This window comes from Antechinus flavipes, chromosome 2 (assembly GCF_016432865.1).
Source record: "Antechinus flavipes isolate AdamAnt ecotype Samford, QLD, Australia chromosome 2, AdamAnt_v2, whole genome shotgun sequence".
NCBI lineage: Eukaryota > Metazoa > Chordata > Mammalia > Dasyuromorphia > Dasyuridae > Antechinus > Antechinus flavipes.
In genome coordinates this window covers 233,903,072-233,922,207 of record NC_067399.1, presented here as the reverse complement: position 1 = coordinate 233,922,207, position 19,136 = coordinate 233,903,072, and the positions used below count along the sequence as shown (strand labels likewise).

At 41.1% G+C, this 19,136-nt stretch overlaps 1 protein-coding gene across 2 annotated transcripts in view; it reads left to right on the top strand.

Annotated features, from left to right (window-relative positions):
* The first annotated feature begins 8,774 nt into the window (after positions 1-8,774).
* The window catches only part of SULF2 (sulfatase 2), a 136,139-nt gene continuing 125,777 nt past the window's right edge, over positions 8,775-19,136 (top strand). Inside the window, exon 1 of one of the 2 annotated variants that reach the window (XM_051976527.1) lies at positions 8,775-8,881. The gene's annotated coding sequence lies outside the window, so the exon portion shown is untranslated. Of the gene's footprint in view, positions 8,882-17,206; positions 17,292-19,136 lie in introns of those variants that run through there. The other variant, XM_051976528.1, reaches the window with a different exon arrangement.

Below are 19,136 nucleotides of genomic sequence, written 5' to 3'. Positions count from 1 at the left end.
AGGACAGCTATTACTTTACTTTCAGGCTTTGAGCCAAGATACTTTATGATAAATGTTATTAAGTGGGGAATCATTCAAAAAAGGGGGGCATTCTGCTGAAGTTTGGGGTGTAATTGGGTTACCTTTCTAAAGGTCAAATTCCTTCCACCTCCTCCCCCAGTGCTCTGACCCATTTATGTCTTCTCCCACAGATTTCAACAGTTGACTGGGAAGAGATAACCTGCCTCATGCAGAGGAAGCTGCAGGTCATGGGGCCTGGGTTCTAGTCTCTATCTATTAAAATGAGTGTTGTTGGACTGCGTGTAGATTAATGAAAGGAAAAGTGATATAATAGAAGCAGTCTTGAAAAAGAATCACAGAAACAACCCTGGATTTTTTGGATCTGAGAACCCAAGTTTGAAAACAGCCTTTCCTGCTTTCCAGCTATGTGACTAGTGGAAAATCACTTAACCTTTCTGAGCCTTTGCATCCTTCTCTGTAAAATGAAGGACTTAGACTATATCAGGAGGTTCTTAACCATTTTTGGAACCCCTCTTACATTCTGGTGAAATCTACAGACTCCTCAGAATAATGTTTTTAAATGCATAAAGTAAAACACTTAAGATTACAAAGGAAACTAATTATATTGAAATCCAGTCATCAAAATATATTTTTTCAAGTACCTAGCCCCCAAGATTAGGAACCTCTGATAGATGATGGTGTTTAACTCTAATGATAACAGTTTCTAGCACTTATATTGCACTTTAACATTTGTGAAGAGCTTTACAAATATTATTTTATCCTCACAACAAGCCTGAAAGGCAAGTGGTATTATCCTTATTTTACAGTTGAGGAAACTGAGGCAGAGAGATCACATAGCTAGTAAATGTCTGAGATCATATTTGAACTCATGCCTTCCTGACTTCCAGTTCAGTGTTTCTTCCATTACTCCACTTAGTTGCCTGCTTGAGTCTCTCCCAATTCAAAATTCAATGAGTTGGCTGATTTTCTTACTCTAATAACACGTCAGTTTCAAGTACAGAAAAGGCATGGGGGTGGGGTAGGATGAGGAGGGTTGTAAGTCAAACATTTATCCAAGTCATCATCTTGCTTTTCCTAAATTATTACTAGTATTAATAAGCATGTAAGTGGTTTCCAGGAAAGTGTCCCTTCCCTTCTCCTACCTTGCAAGAAAAAAAAATTATATAGTCATGAAGAGAGACATATCAAATTATATTTTTTGTCCAAGCAATCATGTTTCCCCCCCCTTAGAAAGCTACCAGACCACCCCAGGTTCATTAAGCCTACTTTCTCTGTATAGATCTGCAGCTGTGCCTTCCTGAGACACATTAATCATTTTAATACTCAATTATACATGTATTAATCTTGCTTGTATGCTTCTGTTTCATCACAGCAATAAAATTCCACGTGTTTAATCTTCCCTGGCTGGGTCTCCAAAGGAGAACTATTGGTGGTTGGTTAAATGAGACAAATCACCATTTTTATCTGTGTTCTCCAACCAATGTTTAGAAATGGAGATGTCCTTAAACCATAAAATTAGAGATCACAGGACCATAGATTTAGAGGCGGAATAGGTCATTGATATCATTTAGTGCAGCCCACTCATTCTGAAATGGAGGAAATTAACCCAGAGAGGTTAAGGGGATGCCCGGCTAAACAAAGTCAGTACATTGTAGAACAAGAATTTGAACTGAAGTCATCTAATTTCAAATCTCACTCTTTTGCTATCATATTTTAGGAGGCAGATATGGTAAGGTAGAAACAGCATTGAATTTGGAGCAAGAAAATGTAAAATTCTAGGATCTCGGGGTTTAATGGGAACCTCAAAAATCATTTAATGTAATTGCTATCTGAAGCATGAATTCCCTCTGTAATATGTCTCCCCTCTGTTTGAAGGCCTCAGTGAAAGAAACTCACTATCTGCAGAGATAACCTTGTGTGTGTGTGTGTGTGTGTGTGTGTGTGTGTGTGGCAACTGGGATTGACTTGCCCAGGGTTACACAGCTAGTAAGTGTTTAGTGTCTGAGGTCAAATTTGAACTCAGGTCCTCCCGACTCCAGATTCAGTACTCTATCTATTGTACCATCTAGCTAACAGGGAAATTGCCTTTTCCATTTGGGGTCACTCTAATTGTTAGAAAGTGCTTTCTTGGATGGAGCCAAAATTTGCCTTTCTATTATTTCCCCCAGATGATCCCACTTCTGTTTTCTTGGACCAAGCAGAGTAAATTATGAGATCAGAGGATTTAGAGCTAGAAAAAACTTTATATAGAAAGATCATCTAGTCCTAATTGAACAAGCCAAGCCCAACGGAGGAGATTTCCTAAGGTTACATGGATATTAGAACTAATATTTTAACTTAGATCCTCCCATTTTAGATGCTTTCTTAGTCTCGCTAAATCTCAATTTTACCATCTGCAAAATGGTACTTGAACTATTTACCTCTCATAATTTTTCCTTTCTTTTTTTTTTTGAAATAAAGTGCTTTGTAAACTGTAAAAGCCCTATAGAAATGTCAGCAATTAATATTATTAATAATAATTGTCACCACTCACTGAGGTCACCCATGTGCATGCTGCAAGTTACCACAATTACCCTGATTTGTTGTACCTTCCCCTTTCCAACGAGCCCTTTATTCATGAATATGCACTTTTAGGCGTCAGGCATTAGTGTAAATTGCACTATACAATTATTTGTAATTAAGAAAAAAAAATATGTGCTGTGCTAAAGTGATTAGCCTTGTTCTGGAGAAGTTATTCCTTCTCAGTGTCAGCTTGCTCCCTTAGTGAGAGGGCATGAAACACAATTAACTTTCTTCTGGGTTAGGGTGGTTAGGCTGCTGTTTTTCATTATCATAATATCTCAAGATATATAAACAGTTTTTCCCCTGACATAATTTCATTTCAACAGGCAGGGCAGCTTCAGTCTGAACAAAAACATGGGTGGGATGGACCACAAGATTCTCTTCTGTGGATGATGGCAGACTCTACAATGCAAAACACATGCAAGCTAGCCTCGCCCAGGACTTGAGGGCTGCAGCCCTATTTGGGTGACTTGCGCCTCCTGTAAATGTGTGTCTGTGCCAAGGCTTGGCGTGCAATTAAAGCCACCTGCGCTCTAGCAATCTACCCAAATGTTAGTCTTTCTCAAATGTTTAGAGGACCCCAGGCTCATCAGATTTAAAGCTGGAAGAGACCATAGAGATCTATTAATCTAAGTTCCTCATGTTACAGAAGAAGAAACTGAGACTTGGGAGTGGGGTGGTTAATGACCTACCCAAGATCACACAAGTAAGGAGAAGCAGATCTTTCTATTACCTCATACGTTTCTATTATTTTCATTTAGTGCAACATAAAGAATGCCATGTGTGAAGCCAGAGAACCGCAGCTCACCTCCCTGTTGTGCCCCATGTTACATTGGTAACATTGGGAAAATCCCAAGTATCATAGGATATAGAAAATTATAAGGGTTTTATAGGTTGTTTTGTCCAATCCTCCTTTCACAAAGGTGGAAAGTGAGGATCAGAGACAGTTAAGTAATTTTTCCTGAGGTTACTCAGATGGTAAGGATTTAAACCCCAAATCTGTTTTTTTTTTTCTTTTATATCACATTGCCTTTTAATCTCTTTGGGCCTCAGTTTCCTCATCTGTAATAATGATCTCCAAATCCCTTTGTGATGATCAAGACCCAGAGACATTTCCAGCTCTGACACCCTATGAACTATATTGATCTTCTTCATAACTGACTTATATTCGTTGTCTGAAATATGTTAAAAGCTAAACTTTTATAACCCTCATAAAATCTCATTCAGTTCAGACCCAAACAGCACAGAAAAATAAAAAATTCTCAAATTGCATTTAAACCATGGATGAAGAAAAAAAATACCCCATGAATATTGTGTTTGTTGCACATGACTGAGGAAAATGAAACAGCAATCCTGGATTTGTAAGGTTGAAAAAAAACAGACAGGAATTCACAGTGGCCCATAAAAGGCCACTGATGTTGTGAAGAGGCAGGAGCAGAAAACCAGGTTTGTGTGTGTGAAGAGGGGTGGGAATAGGGGGGTGGGGGGGGGGGGTGGTTTCAAAAGGACTTGAAATGTTTATAGAGAATCCAGTTGTGATATGATGAAATGGATAAGGTTATGGCTATCTGGTGAGGTATATCATTGCAAGAGACACAATGGAGATGTTTAGAATGATAAACAAAGAAAAAACCAATCAGTTCTTTTGTCCCCTAGCATATCAGATGAGATTTAGACACATTGGTATTAAAAGGTGTGGAGGGTGAGTGAAAGCCAGGGTCTCCAATGGAATACTTATCACCAGAATTCAGTCACCAAATGTCAGAGCTGAGTATCACCTTAGAGTATAGGATAGCAGTGCGGTTATAAGCCTCCTCTATTTGTTGAATTTTACAGAAGAGGAAACTGGGATCCAGAAATGGCAAGTAACTTGCCCAGTGTGATATCACAAGACAGAGCTAAAGACAAAACTAAATTTCATGTTTAAAGAGCTCTTTCTACCATAGCAAAATTCAACCAATGATCCTTTTCTTCCCAAAGAAAGAGCGATTTTGAGTGTGACCTGGAAAGCAGATCATTATGACTCCCTTGCTTCCTGAATGTATCATGGTATGGCGGGAAGGAAAGAAACAAAAAAACATGGAACCTGATTTTGAATTTTAGCTTTGCCTTAAGCAAAGCATCAAACTTCTCTGGATCTCAGTTTCTTTATCTGTAAAATGAGAGAATTGTACTAGATGCCTTCTAACTTCCTTTCCAGCTCTTAAATCTGTGATGATATGAATAGACGCTTAGAGGTAGAAAGAATGAAATTGAATATTTGAGACATGACCAAATTTGGAGCAGTTATGAAAATATTTGTGATTCTAAAAACTCAAGAAATGTTCTTAGGAGATGAAATAGAGTAGCCATCATTCCTTTATTATTATTATTATTATTATTATTATTATTTTGAGAGGAAGTAAGGCGAGTAAGGGAATCTGACTTTCTTTTTCAAGAAGAGGCTAATGAAATCAGTGACAATAAATAGAAAAAGAAATAACCCAGAAACCTGATTTTGAATAATGTAAAGGGATGTGGGGATGTGAGGTAAGGAGAACCAAGTCATGAATAAGTAACTTTCTTTTAAACTGGAATGAAGCCCAAGCATTGTGGGAGACCAAGCCCAAGAATCTGGACAATTGCTTCAACTTCTATATAAATTATATACATAACAATATTGTTGTAAAAATATAAATAAGTCCCAAATACATTTGGGTAGTGTCCTACATGACAATGATAAGAGGATTACTGGACTCAGGATTGGATGACCAGATTGTAAAACTGGGTCCATTTGTAAAACAAGGATCATCTTGAACTATCTAACTAACAAGTCCACAGAGTCCTTGGGGACCCATCATTCTGTAGTGACCTAGAGTCAGGCACCCAGAGTTTAAACCTCAGCTTGGATATTTAGCAGCTGTCAGACAAGACACGGGATGTTAAAGCTGGAGGACACCTTAGAGATTATCCATCCCAAGCCCCTTTCCTTTGCAGATGAGGAAAAAGAAGCCAAGGAGTAAAGTGCCTCACTTAATACTACACTCCTAACAAGGGGCAAAATCTAGACATGATCCATGATCCGTGGTGCCAGTGATATTTCCACTATACCAGTAGTTCTCAAACTTTTTGGTCTCAGGACCTCTTTACACCCTTTAAAATCATTGAGGATCCCAAAGAACTTTTGTTCATGTAAGTAATGTCTATCTATAGTTACCTTATTAGAAATTAAAATGCTTAGTTTGATTATGAAAATAATGATTTCATGACTTGCTGGAGATCCCTAAACCACATTTGGGAATACCTACATTATACCATGCTCTCCTTCCTTATTTAATCTCTCTATGGCTCAGTCTCCTTTTCTGTAAAATAAGGATGATTTATATTTGCATTACCTACCTGAGAGAGCTGTTGTGAAGAAACTGTTCCATAAAGCATAAAGTATTATAAAAAAAATAGTAGTAGCAGTAGAAACTGAGGTAACCATAGAAATAATCTAGTTGAACTCATTTTTATAGCTGAGGATGTGTTTGCTATTAAGAAAAACACTTTTCAACAGCCAGGTGATTCAGACCAATTCCAATGGTCTTGTGATGGAGAGAGCCATCTGCACCCAGAGAGAGGACTCTGGGGACTGAGTGTGGATCACAACATAGTATTTTCACTTTTTTTGTCATTGTTTGTTGCATTTTGTTTTCTTTCTCATTTTTTTCCTTTGATCTGATTTTTCTTGTGCAGCCTAATCGTGGAAATATGTATAGAAAAATTGCACATGTATTTAAAAAAAGAAAAAACCACTTGATTAATCTTAAAATACACATTCATTTATAGAATCCTAGGTTAGGGCTGGAAGGAATTTTAGATGAGGAAACTGAGGTTGATGATGGCTAAAGTACTTACATAGGATCACACAACTATTAAGTATCTGAGGTCAAATTTGAATTCAGATCTTCTAGACTCAAAGCTTTAGTAATAGACGCTTACTCTGTTCAGAAATGTCCTGGGGATGATACAATGTTTAAAACCGACAGTGCCTGCCTTTAAGAAATTAATAAGTATAGGAAGTATAAGTATAGGAAGGAGCAGACCACCCTATCCACCTTTATCCACCACCCTATCCAACTTTCTTGTCTGACTACCTCTCTTCTAAAACTAAGTCTGCATTTTTTTATCCTTTGCTCCTAAAGCAGCAACAAAGGTCAGCCTACATGAGCAAAGCAAGAAAGGGCAAAGCTATTATTGAATAGGAAACTGAGGCCCAAAAAGGATTGATGAGATGCAGATCCAGTACCAAACTAGAAACCAAATCTCTTCACTCCCCAGTCCAGGGGAACTCTTCCCACAGACCAACACAGCTTTTGGCCCATACTGTCAGACTTTATGGCCACTATTAGTGTGGAATATGAGAGACCCATGTCAATGGCACAAATCACAGTGTGTGTCTCCTCCATTGAAAGACAGTTTTGTATTTTCCTCCTTCCATCCCACTGGATGCCATTTCAGAGCAAAGATTTCTTCTTAGGCCAGAGTTAATTTCTCCAAGCATGGATTGGTAACCTTGTGATCTCCCTGAAAAGCAACTTCGGATGGTATCCCTAATAGTAAATGATATGTTGTTAGAGACAAGTACCAAGCAATGAAAGAGTTTCTGCAGTAAGGCAGGAATGTTTGCAGATGGTGGAGGACAATTTGAAAGCAGATAAAAGAAAACACTTATAAACTTGTCATGGGGGAGGGAAGAGTGAAACTACTTGGATAATGATTGTATTTGGGAATCTTCTTGGGGCTTCCAGAAATTGCTCCTTAATACTTTTCTTCCTGGAAATTATCATTTTTTTTTAAGTCTTTTTTTTCTACACAGAATTTTTCACGCTACAGTGAACTTTATCAATAGGTTTCTTGTTTTATCACATTTGATTTGTTGTAAATGGTTCGCCCAGGACAGCCATTAACCCCATTCCCAACATCTGTTCTCTTTCTAGCTTGTCCTGTCTCCTGTCCCTGTAATCTGTCTCCAGCTTCCCTCTCTCACCTCTCCAGCGTCACTTTCTTGAGCCTCGCTTGCTCGCTCTCTCCCTCCCTCCCCCCACCCCATTTGCTCTCCAAGCTCTCTCCGGCTTCACTTTCTCTCCTCCCCTTTTCCCCCACCTCCGTTTGCTCTCCTGGTGTCTCAAACTCAGTTCCTACCATTTGGGTGAAATACACATCTGTTTCAACTCAGAGCAGGCTGTGTGAGAGGACTGAGTAAGTGTGTGTGTGTGTGTGTGTGTGTGTGTGTGTGTGTGTGTGTGTGTGTGTGTGTGTGTGTGTGTGTGTGTGTGTATGCGCGCACGCGCCCGCCACAGAGAAGGAGTCTGGGTCTGGGTCTGTGTATGAGCGGTGACCCGAGAAGGGGGGGGAAAACACAGGGAGCCCATCATCCCCCTCCCCCCGAAATGCTGCGCTCTGAACGCGGTCTCTGACTACCAGTCTCCCACCTCTCAGAGACTGCTGCTGCTGCTGGACTTTGAACAAGTGCTCAGAGCCCTGGAGCTGGTCCGGCAGCGGGTCTTTGAGTCTCGCGGCCAGCCCGGATCGCGTCAAGGGGGCTAGGGATCCCGGAGGTAAAAAACTTATTTGGGGGAAGGAGAGGGTTGGTAAAGTGGGGGAAGGGGGAACTCGGGTTGCTGTTTCCTCCAGGTTTTTGTTTTGAAATGGGAGCCGGAGGCCCCCTGCCAGGGGTTAATCGCCGCCTCCCGTCTCTCCTCCCCTCTCTCCACCTCTTTCTCCTCCTCCTCCCTCGGTCCCCCCTTCCTCCCCCCTCCTCGGCTCCCCGCGCAGGGCTGGCGGCTGGCGGGCTGCGCGGATCGGCGGCGGCTGGGGCTGTGCCGGTACCCGGAGCTACCTCGGGATCGGGGTATTTAAAGCCGCCGGGTTACGGCAGCAAGACTCGCCCGAGCGAGCAGAGCGCGCAAGGTTGGGAGGCGGGGAGCACACACACACACACACACACACACACACACACACACACACACTCACACACATACATATTACACACACACTCTCCCTCTCTCCCCTTGCCACGGAGGAGGAGTGGCTGCAGCAGCAGCAGCGGCGGGGCGGCGGTAGTGGTGGTAGCTGGGGCCGCGAGGAGCCTCTGGCAGGAGAAGGAGCCGGAGCCGGCGCTGCGCTGAGCCGGGCGGTTCTCCTCGGCATGCAGCGCCTCGGAGCTGCCGGCGCCCCGCAGCCGGAACGGGCTGCGGCACACGCAGAGGCGGCTGCGCCCCACTCGGGCTGAGGCTGAGGCGGTGCCAACGGCAGCAGCGTTTCCTGCGCCCTGGTGAGTGGGGCGCGCTCCGGGATCCCAGCCCCGGCTCGGGAGGGAAACCCGCTCTGGTTACAGAATGGGAGAGAATGGGGGAGTAGAGACCCCCCTACCACCAAATGTGCTTTATGCTTTCCTAGTCTCTAGACTAAGGAAGGGGGAGGATACCTGGGGAAGTGGGGTCAGTGCCGGGTTGGGGGGGGTGTAAGGGGATGCGTGGCGTGGCGAACAGGTGTATTTATGATGGAGGTGGGGGCGGGAATTAGGTGAAAGGAGAACGTGGAGGGAGAGGGGGAAAATCCTAGTCCCTGGGAGGAGCAGATCGTGGGGGAGGCTACCCATACCCTCTCAGATCAGTCCCCAGTGTCCTAAGTCAGGGAAGTGTCTGGCACTGCCTGGGCGCTGGGCACAGGGCTCCTGACAGAGAGATTACCAAGTGAGGTGAGGGGCTTAGCTTGAAACATTCAGACCACTGAAGGGGATGAGGGTGGTCGGTGATGGCTTCCCCCCTTTCTTCTGTTTTGGAGTATCTTGTTTAGTGGGGACAGAGAACTGGACATAGATAGCCTCAAGGGACGGAGTAGCCTCGGAGCCGAGAGGGTTCCAACTGAGCCCCTGAACTCATCTAGCCCCGGGGCTTAGGCAGGGAATAGATTCTGAAAGGACTCTGGCCGCCTCCCCTCTCTGTGAGCCGGCTTTGTCAGTTCTTTTCTGGGGTTTAAACTCCTTAGGAAACTAAAGAGAACATCCAAGGATCTCGGAGACCAGCCACGGGAATGAGAACACGAGGTCAGTGGGGAATGAGGAGATCCCCAATGTAGAATATAGATTTTTTAAAAAATATGTAGTTTGTTCCCTAGGTTCGGTCTTATAGGACCTCCGGGAGACACCCTCCTTCCCTCCCTCGCCTCCCCTAGTGTTTTAGAAAGCCTTAGGGGTGGAGATTTAGGCTTTCTTTTCAAACACCTTTTCTCAGTTCCTTAAAAGCAGAAGATTCCTTGCGGGGAGAAAAAGAAATTTAAAGCCATGGTTCCCTTTTCTGTGAAAGAGCTCACGTCCTTACTTCCCGTATTAGCCCTGTCTGGATTTAAATACAGAGCAACCGATCCCGATTTTGATACTCCTGTGGCTGCCACTCCCCACCCCCTCCCCAGTTCATTTCTCAACCCTTTTCCTGCTTGGTTCCCTCTTTCGCTCTGTTTGTGTTTTAATCACTTTTCAGTTAAGAGTAAATATTTAATTAATTAAGTAATTAAATTCAGCTTATGTGTGAATCTGGGTATTTGCACATCTGTGCATATTGGTACAACCTCTCTCCACCCCATCTGCCCTTCTTCCTCCTTCAGCCTTCCCACACAATCATTCTCCGCTCTCCTTCTTTAAGACCAGAGATTTGAGAAACGGGAGTTACAGAAAGATTCTATTCATGTTTGCCGAGAACTCCTGATAGTAGGAGCCAAAAAGCTTTCTATGAAGCCTAGTAGCAGGTCTAAAAAAAAAAAAAAAAAAAAAAGGCTTTCTTTTGAGAGCCCCACCCCATGAACCTCTACCTCGAGAAGTTAATATTTATTCTTATCTTCATAGAAAAGTAAATTTCTTCCTGCAACTATACTAACTATTGTGGAATCACGGGAGAGGTTTAATTAAATTAAAATCATTCATTAAATAAAGTGGGGAGGGGGAGGAGAACATAAATGAAGGGCAGTTTTCCTCTATTCACTTACCCTATTTCGTGGAAGAGAGAAAAATAATTCAAAACAACCTGTCCCAGTGTGTAATTTAATGTTCTAATAAGCAGCTGGAAGGATGATGATGCTGGGCTTGGCTAATGAAATGTTAGACATTTACACATAAAGTATCTTCCTTCCCTGGGTAGTTTGTGTGCATAAATATGTTCTATTGAAGTTAGCTCAGGCAGGAAGGGTCAGCATGGATTTGGGGTTGTGATTGTGGGTATCTGGGGTACTTCTCAGTATTTGAACTTAAGGAGTTTGGTTTTTTTGTTTTGTTTTTTGGTCTGGGCTTTTAAAAAAAAAAACCTGATGATTTGGATTTGTTTTTGTTTTGTTTTGTTTTTTTTAACATTATATGAGTATTGTAGCTGCTTATCCTTGTGGAAGAGAACTGCATTTGGAGAGAAAGAATCTGTATTTGAATCCCAGTTCTGCTTTTTACCAGCTATGTGGTCTGAGGCTAGTCATTTGAACCCTAACCACTTACCTCAGCCATAAAATGAGGGGCTTGGTGCCTTCCAATTCTAATTCCTATGAATTTGTTTTGTAAATCTTATCTCCACAGATATATTTCTCTTTCAATGAATAGGAGTAGAGATAGCCGATTCTCTTTGATTGGCTAATATCCAGTATAAAAGTATGCACAAGTGCAGTATAACCTGAAACAACAAAGCTGTAGATGCAATGGAAAGAACACTGAATTGGGAGTCAAAGCACCTTGATTCTAATCCTCTTCTGTTGTGTTGATTAACCAAGTGGCTTCTCATTTTCTCTCTTTGGTCTCCTATCTAGGCAATAGAGAGATTGAATAAGACACAAGGAATCTTATTTGGGATCTAGGAATTTTTTTTGAAGTTTTGATGATTATATTTCAATGTAATTGGGCTTTATGATCCTCTTCATTCCATTTAATGTATAGAAAAATATTGTTTTGACTAGAGAGCCATTGGTTTCACCAGACTTCAAAGGGTATCATGCTATTAAAAAAATGGTTAAGAAACTGGATTAAAACAAGGTTCTGCAAAATACAGCTCACAGAGACTCTCCAGCCTTTGTATTACTTGCCAGCTATGAATGGTGGGGGGTGATGGGGTTAAATTTTAAAATAAAAAAACCTCACTTTAAAATGTAAAAATCATTCTTAGCTCATAGAAGGTGAGCTAGACTTTGGCAACCTCTCAAGTAGATGCCAGAGTTTAGTTCTAGCTCCATCATGATTCACCTCCCCATCCCACCTGTATCTAGTTTGAAATATCCTTTGAGTTTCAGTGATATCTTCATATTAATTTCACAACTCTAGATCTATGCAAATAAAATCACTCTCCAAGTGGGCATTCTATGTATTATCTCCATACTTTCTCCTTAGCTATTCCCCGTCCCTGAAAAGCGTTTTTCTTCCTTACTTCTGACTCTTGGAATCATTGCCTTCAAGAATCAATTTGAGAATCAGCACTTTACCTCTAGATGGATTCTCTTTATTCTACTATTGTTATTATTCTAGTAAACTATAAGTTCTGTAAGAGAATTTTTCTTTTGTATTTTCAGTTTCTGGAATTAAGATGCTTATTCATTGATGCCTCCCTCAACTTACACGAATTTATTCATTTATGTATATGTCATATTATCAGATGATATATGTGTGTGTAGGTGTGTGTATGTGTGTGTAGGTGTGTGTATGTGTGTGTGTGTATATATATATACATATACATATATACATATATATATACATATATATAGTTGTTAAGTTTTTTTTTTTTTTTTTTTACAGTTTGACTGATCTCAAGCAGAGTTTTCTTGGTAAAGATCTTGGTAAAAATACTGGGGTGGGTTGCCATTTCCTTCTCTAACTCATTTTACTGAACAAACTGAGGCAAAGTTAAATGACTTTCCCAGGATCACACAACTGGTAAGTATCTGCAGTCAGATTTGAACTTGGGAAAATGAGTCTTTCTGATTCCAAGCTCAGTGCTCCAGATCCAGCAGTTCTAGCTGCTTTTGTATGTATGTATGTGTATATATATATATATATATATATATGTGTGTGTATAGATATGTATATACACATACTTATATGCACATTTAAGCACTTTACAAGTCTTGTAACTGTATCAAGTTTATAAATAAAACATCATGTAAATAATAATTATGTTGCATATCCCTCCCTGTCCTGTCCCCCCAACACACACACTTGTAGACTTGTAGCTTTTTGAAGTCAGAGATTCTTTGACTTTTCTCTTTGTATCCTCGGCGCCTAGCTCAGTGACTTGCTGTAGTAGACATTTAACAAGCATTTGTCAGACTGAGTGAATCCAGCTGTTTTCCCTGGTGAGGGTGGTGTGGCCACAGGGCAAGATTCTTTTGTGTTTACATTGAGAATGTCGAACATTAACCGGCCTCCTAGATTAATACTGGACATTTCATGTAACTTGGACATTCTTCCTTGTCTATACAGGAAAAGTCACCATATAGTACAAGCAGCCTTAATGGTGTGTTTAGCTCATTGTCTGTAGGTAAGAGAAAGGGCAGATTTTATTCTTCTGTTTTCTTTTCATTAAACAAGATGGCACTACACCCATGCCTCTGCCCTTTCTGTGTCTGCATATACTCTTCCAGCCAAGATATGAATAGTGAATGTGATGGGGTTTTAAAAAAAAAAAAAAAAAAAAAAAAGGAAAAGCCCATGCCTGTTGTAAGCACCACTAGCTAACTGTAGGAGGGTTAAGATCTCTACAGGAGCCAGGACCTCAAGCAGTTGACTCTTGTGCTTCAAAGATCCTGATTACAGTGTGTGTGGATGGTGCCATGAAGCTGGCTTAGTCCTGAAAGTGCCCAAATATGGGATGTGATTCTGATTGCTCTCCCATTTGAAAAAAGCCCCCATGGGTGACACAGGTTCTTACCTAGAAGAACTCCCTTGCTGTTAGTAGCTATGAGCAAAATCTACAGAAATTGTCCCCCGGATCTCTTTGAATGAAAGGCGCTATCTAATTGCAAGATCATTAAGATCATTATAATTAATTGGCACCCTGATAAATGGCATGATTGCCTAATTGGGTCTGTTGCTAGGGAACCAGGGCTCATGCCATGCATTGCACCATTGCCAAAATTGAAATGGCACACCTAGCCTGCCTGAGTAGTATGTGGAGCTTGGGACTCAGCACTTAACAGGTAGAGTTGAGGTAGTGCTGTTTGCCAAATCACATCCATTCCCCATTGTCATCAGCAGCAGCAGGCATGTCTATTGCATACCTACTAGGTGTAGGTGCAAATGGCACATCCACCTTGGGTTATTTTTACCCTGTAGCAAAAAGTTGTGCAACTATAGAAAGTTACATTTTTTTTCCATTTTGTACTTGAATTTAGTGAAGTATCTCAGTGGGCCTAATGATGAAAGACAGCTGCTGTATGGATATATCCTTAAGCAGGAGGTCGTGTCATGTATTGGAAAGACCTTGGAGTCAGAAGACCTGTTTCTGAGACCCAGCTGCATCCCTTACTTACCTGGGTGACCTTGGACAGAGCATCTCTCTCATTGCCTCATCCATGATTCCTCAGGTGGTGGTTGTGAGGAAAGGTGCTTTGTAAGCCATATGGTGATAGAGAAATGTCATTGGTAATATATAAGAAGTGTCTGTAATGTTCTCAGAACTCCATTATGCTATTGTCTGTGCTGTGTGTGTGGATTATGTGCATATTCCATGTAGTACTTAATTCTATATTGTCTTAATTTGGTTTTGAATATTTCTTGTGTGTATATATATGCATGTATATGAATGCATGTGTACGTATTTAAACCTATACATCTACACATGAAAGTTCAACCAGAGATTGTGTGTGTGTGTATGTATATGTGTGTGTGTTATAGAGATATAAATATAGCTAGATTTTTTTTTCCTTTGCCCAACTAGACTCCAAAGATCCTGATTACTGCTTGTGTGGATGGTGCCATGAAGCTGGCTAACCTTAAGGTTAGGAACCCAATCTTTTCTATTTATGTGTAAATATCAACCCTACCAAGACTCCTACTGTCCCTGTGCTAGCCCTCAATGATCTAATAAACGTCAGTTGATTAAGACCCACCAGATGCAAAGCACTGAGCTTTATCATCTTGGGGAGAAACAGTGAGAAGTAAAAGACATAGCCCTTGCCCACCATGAGCTTGCCATCTGTTCAATTCAATAACCATTTACTAAATGCCTGATCTGTGCCAGCTACTGGGCTTAAAGAGCACGACCTCAGGACCTACCTCTGGGCTGGGCTGGTGCTAACATCTTGACTTTGTCTGCAACTAGAACCAACCACACTCCCACCCCCAGTTTGCAGCATGAGTATAGACCACTAGGCCTTATTGCCTGATCTGGTCCTTGGTTTTTCTTTCTTAGTTTCACTCGGCTGCTATTTGTAGAGCTCTGGGTTTCAGCTGAGGTCTATCAAGTTGACCCTGTTCCCACTCATTACAAGGAGCACTCCTATGCTTGAGTTGGTTGGCCTGGTCCATCCTCCAGGGAATGTGAGTGGTACCCGCCCCTCAAGATGTGTTTGACCAGGTGGGAGGCCAGATGTTTCAGGAAGGGGCCTGCCAAGAATCCTGCTTGCTGACTGAAAATGTTGGGGGTGGAGGGAAGGGTGGAGCAGGGCCCACAGAAGCTTTGATTCATTAGGTCCAAAAGAGAAAATGAAGAGAAGCTGAGAATTTCTCAGCTGAAGGCTGAAGACAGGTGCTCGCAACAACTCCAGGATGTAGCCATTTCTTTTGCCCACATTAATTCAATTCAACAGCCCCATGTCTATCTAGCACCCTGTCTACCTCTTGTTCTAACGGGAGACACATAATGTGCAGGAATAAGTAAACACACGGTCATTTGAAGAAAGAGTGAATACTACTAAAGGGACCATTGCTGAATTTCAAGGCATAAATCATTCTCTGCATTCATTTTTAAAATATCTGTTAAACGCCTAATGTAGGTAAATTATTATGCCAGGCAACCAATGAGATGCAAAGCTTAAATAAGACACTATTCCTTCCTCGTTGGCTGATAGTCTAGTGACCAACAGTTCTAGGTAGAAGCAACTAGGTGGCAGAGTAGAAACGCTGAGCCTGAAGTCAATGAGTTCAAATCCCACCTCCAATACTCCCAGCTTTGTGATCTCAGGTGAGTCCCATGCTTGAATGCTCTCTACCTCAGTTTCCTTCCCTGTAAAATGGTGATATAATTACATCTACAGCCCAGAATTGTTGTGAGGATCAACATTTGTAATGTGCTTAGCACAGTGCCTGGTGTATCATATACACTATATAAATGCTAACTGTTCTCATTATTAGAGTAGACACGTGGCCCATGGTTATCTAGTCCATCCCAGACTGTGCCTCAGATACTCTTCAAACATCCAGCCCAGCAGTGTACTTCTCTTCCTTGCTACTGTCATGCTATGTGATTTTTCATCTGTACTTTCTATCCCTTGCTCTCCTGTCACTGCTTCTGGAGAGGCAGTATGGCGCAGTGGCCGGAGGGATGTCCTGGGCATTAGGACTGCTGGGTTCAAAGCCTGCTTCTAATAGTACTGTCTGGAACACTGGCTCGGTCACCCACCCTCCCAGGGCTAAAGTTTCAGATAAGATGATGGTCTTGTTAAGATGGTCTTTCCATCTGGGATCAGCAGGGGGGATATAGTGGATAGAGCACTGTGCCTGGAGTCAGGAAATCCTGAATTCTAATATGGCCTCAGACAATTACTAGTTGTGTGATCCTGGGCAAGTCACTTCATCTTTAGCCTCAGTTTCCCTATCTATAAAATGGGGGGAATAATAGCACCTACCTCCCAGGGTGGTTGTGAGGAGCAAATGAGACAGATTGGCAAAGTGCTTAGCTTAGTGCCTGGAACATACTTAACAAATACTTAAGGAGTAGCTAGGCCTTGCAGTGGATAGAGTTCTGAGCTTGCAATCAGAGAGAACTGAGTTCAAATTCTACCTCAAATACTTATTAACTATGTGACCCTGGGCAAGTCACTTAATCCTGCTTGAATCAGTTTCCTCATCTGCAAAAATAAATAGGAGAAAAGAAAGGCAAACCACCCTGGAACCTTTACCAAGAAAACCCCCAATAGGGTTATAAAGAGTCAACACAAGTAAAACAATTGAATAACAACAAAAATACGTATTCCTTCCCTTTTTTTTTTTTTACTCTTTCCTTCTTTCTTTTCCCTCCTTCTTTCTCTTTTTTTCTCCTTGTTTCTTTCCCTTCCTCCCTGAAGAAATTACAGGTGTAACTCCCATTCTGTCCCACTCACTTAGTGTCTGGGTATTCTATTTAATCGAACTTTTAATTAATTACAATCGTTTCTTTTTCTTCTTCCTTCCCAAGCCTTGGTATTGAAAATTTCCTTAAAATATCTACCTTGGTAATTGAATCAGATTCAGTGGATGCAAGTGAATGTGTCCCTTCTTGATGAATCATCTCCTGCATCTTGGGATCATCACAGTGAACATTTACTTATTAGATTCAGACACTGCCTAGCTGTGTGATTTTGGACAAATCATTTAACTCTCTTTGTCTCAGTTTCTTCATCTGTAAAATAAGCTGGAGAAGGAAATGGTAAACCACTTGAGTATCTTTGTTAAGAAAACCCCAAAGGGGATCATGAAGAGTCAGACAGGATTGAACAACATTGTGCTCAAGGAGAGTGTAAGGGTGAGTAATAGCTTGTATCTGTCTGTTGGATATAAAATTTCAAGATGTTTTTATGCTTATTAACTCATTTTATCTCCTCAATAAGTCTGTCTGTCAGGCAGGCAGGGGGAAGAGCATAATACTCTTATTCTTCAGGTGAGAAAAAACCAACACGGAAATTCAGGATTTGGTTAAGCACATATAGTGCATTAGTTGATCTTTGAGCAGCTCCTATGCAACTTGGAATCAGTGGACCTGTTTTCGAATCCTGATTCTTAGTACCTGTAGTGTACCTTTGATCCAGTCCCTTAAGTCTTCAGACCTCAGGTTTCTTGACTGTAAAATGAGGAAATTGAACATTTGAGGGCTCTTCCAGGTCCAAATCCTGTGATCTTCTTATCCCTGAAAGAAATAATAGACATTCAAAGGAGGTCTGCAGGAAAGGGAGTAAGTAAAGTTCTCCCCACTGTGAATTCCAAGAAAAGTGGTAGACGATCTAAATTTCCTATTATACATAAGAATCTTAGCTTAATTTACAAAGCTCTTTACATTTTACACAGCACTTTATAGTATACAAAAGGTATTCCAGCAGAGTAGAAAATGCACTAGATGATTCAGAATTAGGAGGCAAGTTCTGAGCCTATTATCTATGAAAATTCCCTAGACCCCATTCTCCTCCTCTGCTAAATCAGAAGGTTAAACTAAGTAAACACTAAATTCTAAACTGTAAACTCCTTCCTACCTTTGAATTCTTTGATCTTAGGTCTTTAAAATAACTTTATGAGGGAAGTAGTTTAGGGAAGAAAAAATCCATGTAGGGTAAATTTCAGTGATTTAACTAAGATCACATAGCTAGCAAGTGATGGAGAAAAAAGGAAAAGGAGTATGCAGTTATTAAGCACTTACTATGTGCTAAGAACTGTGCTTCAAGCTTTACAAATAGAATAGGTGGCCCTGCAGTTATAATCTGGGATTCATCTTCATGAATTCAAATCCAGCCTTAGACACTTCTGAGTAAGTCACTTAACTCTATTTGCCTCTGTTTTCTCATCTGTAAAATGAGCTGGAGAAGAATATGGCAAAACATGCCAAAATGTGATATTTTTGCCAAGAAAACCCCAAATATGGTCTTGGAAGACTCAGACACAATTAAAATAAGCATAATACAACAACAGTTATATGAATATGTATATTATATATGATTATATATATGTGTGTGTGTGTGTATATACACATATGTATGAATAATATATTTATATATTCAATATAATTTGTTTCCTTTGTAATCCTGTGTATTTTATTTTATGTATTCTAAAACATTCAGAGAGGGAATTCGTGATGCAAAAGGGAAGGGACTCCCTTGTTTTATAGAGCAGGATCTTGAAGTCCAGAGATTCCAAATGATATGTCCACCATAACACACACACACATACACACACATACGCGTAGAGTATAAACTCTCTGAGGTCCAGCACTGTCTTTTACCTCTTTTTGTATACTCAACCCTTAGCAAAGTGCTTGGCACATAGTAAGTGTTTAATAAATGTTTCTTGATTGAGTGAGTGATTGAGGTAATAAGTAGCAGCTAGGGGGTTCAGGGGACATAGAACACTGGACCTAGAATCTGAAAAACCTGAGTTCAAATTTGATCTCAGATACTTACTAGCTGTATAGCCGTGTGCAAGGACTTGTGCTCAGCCTCAGTTTCCTCAGGTGTAAGATGGGGATAACACCAGTACCTACTTCCCAGGATTGTTGTGAGCATTGAGTGAGATAATAATTGTAAAGTGCCTGGCACATATAGGTGCTTAATAAACCCTTGTTTCCTTCTCTCCTTTACTTCTCCAGGATTGACTCCTCCTCCAA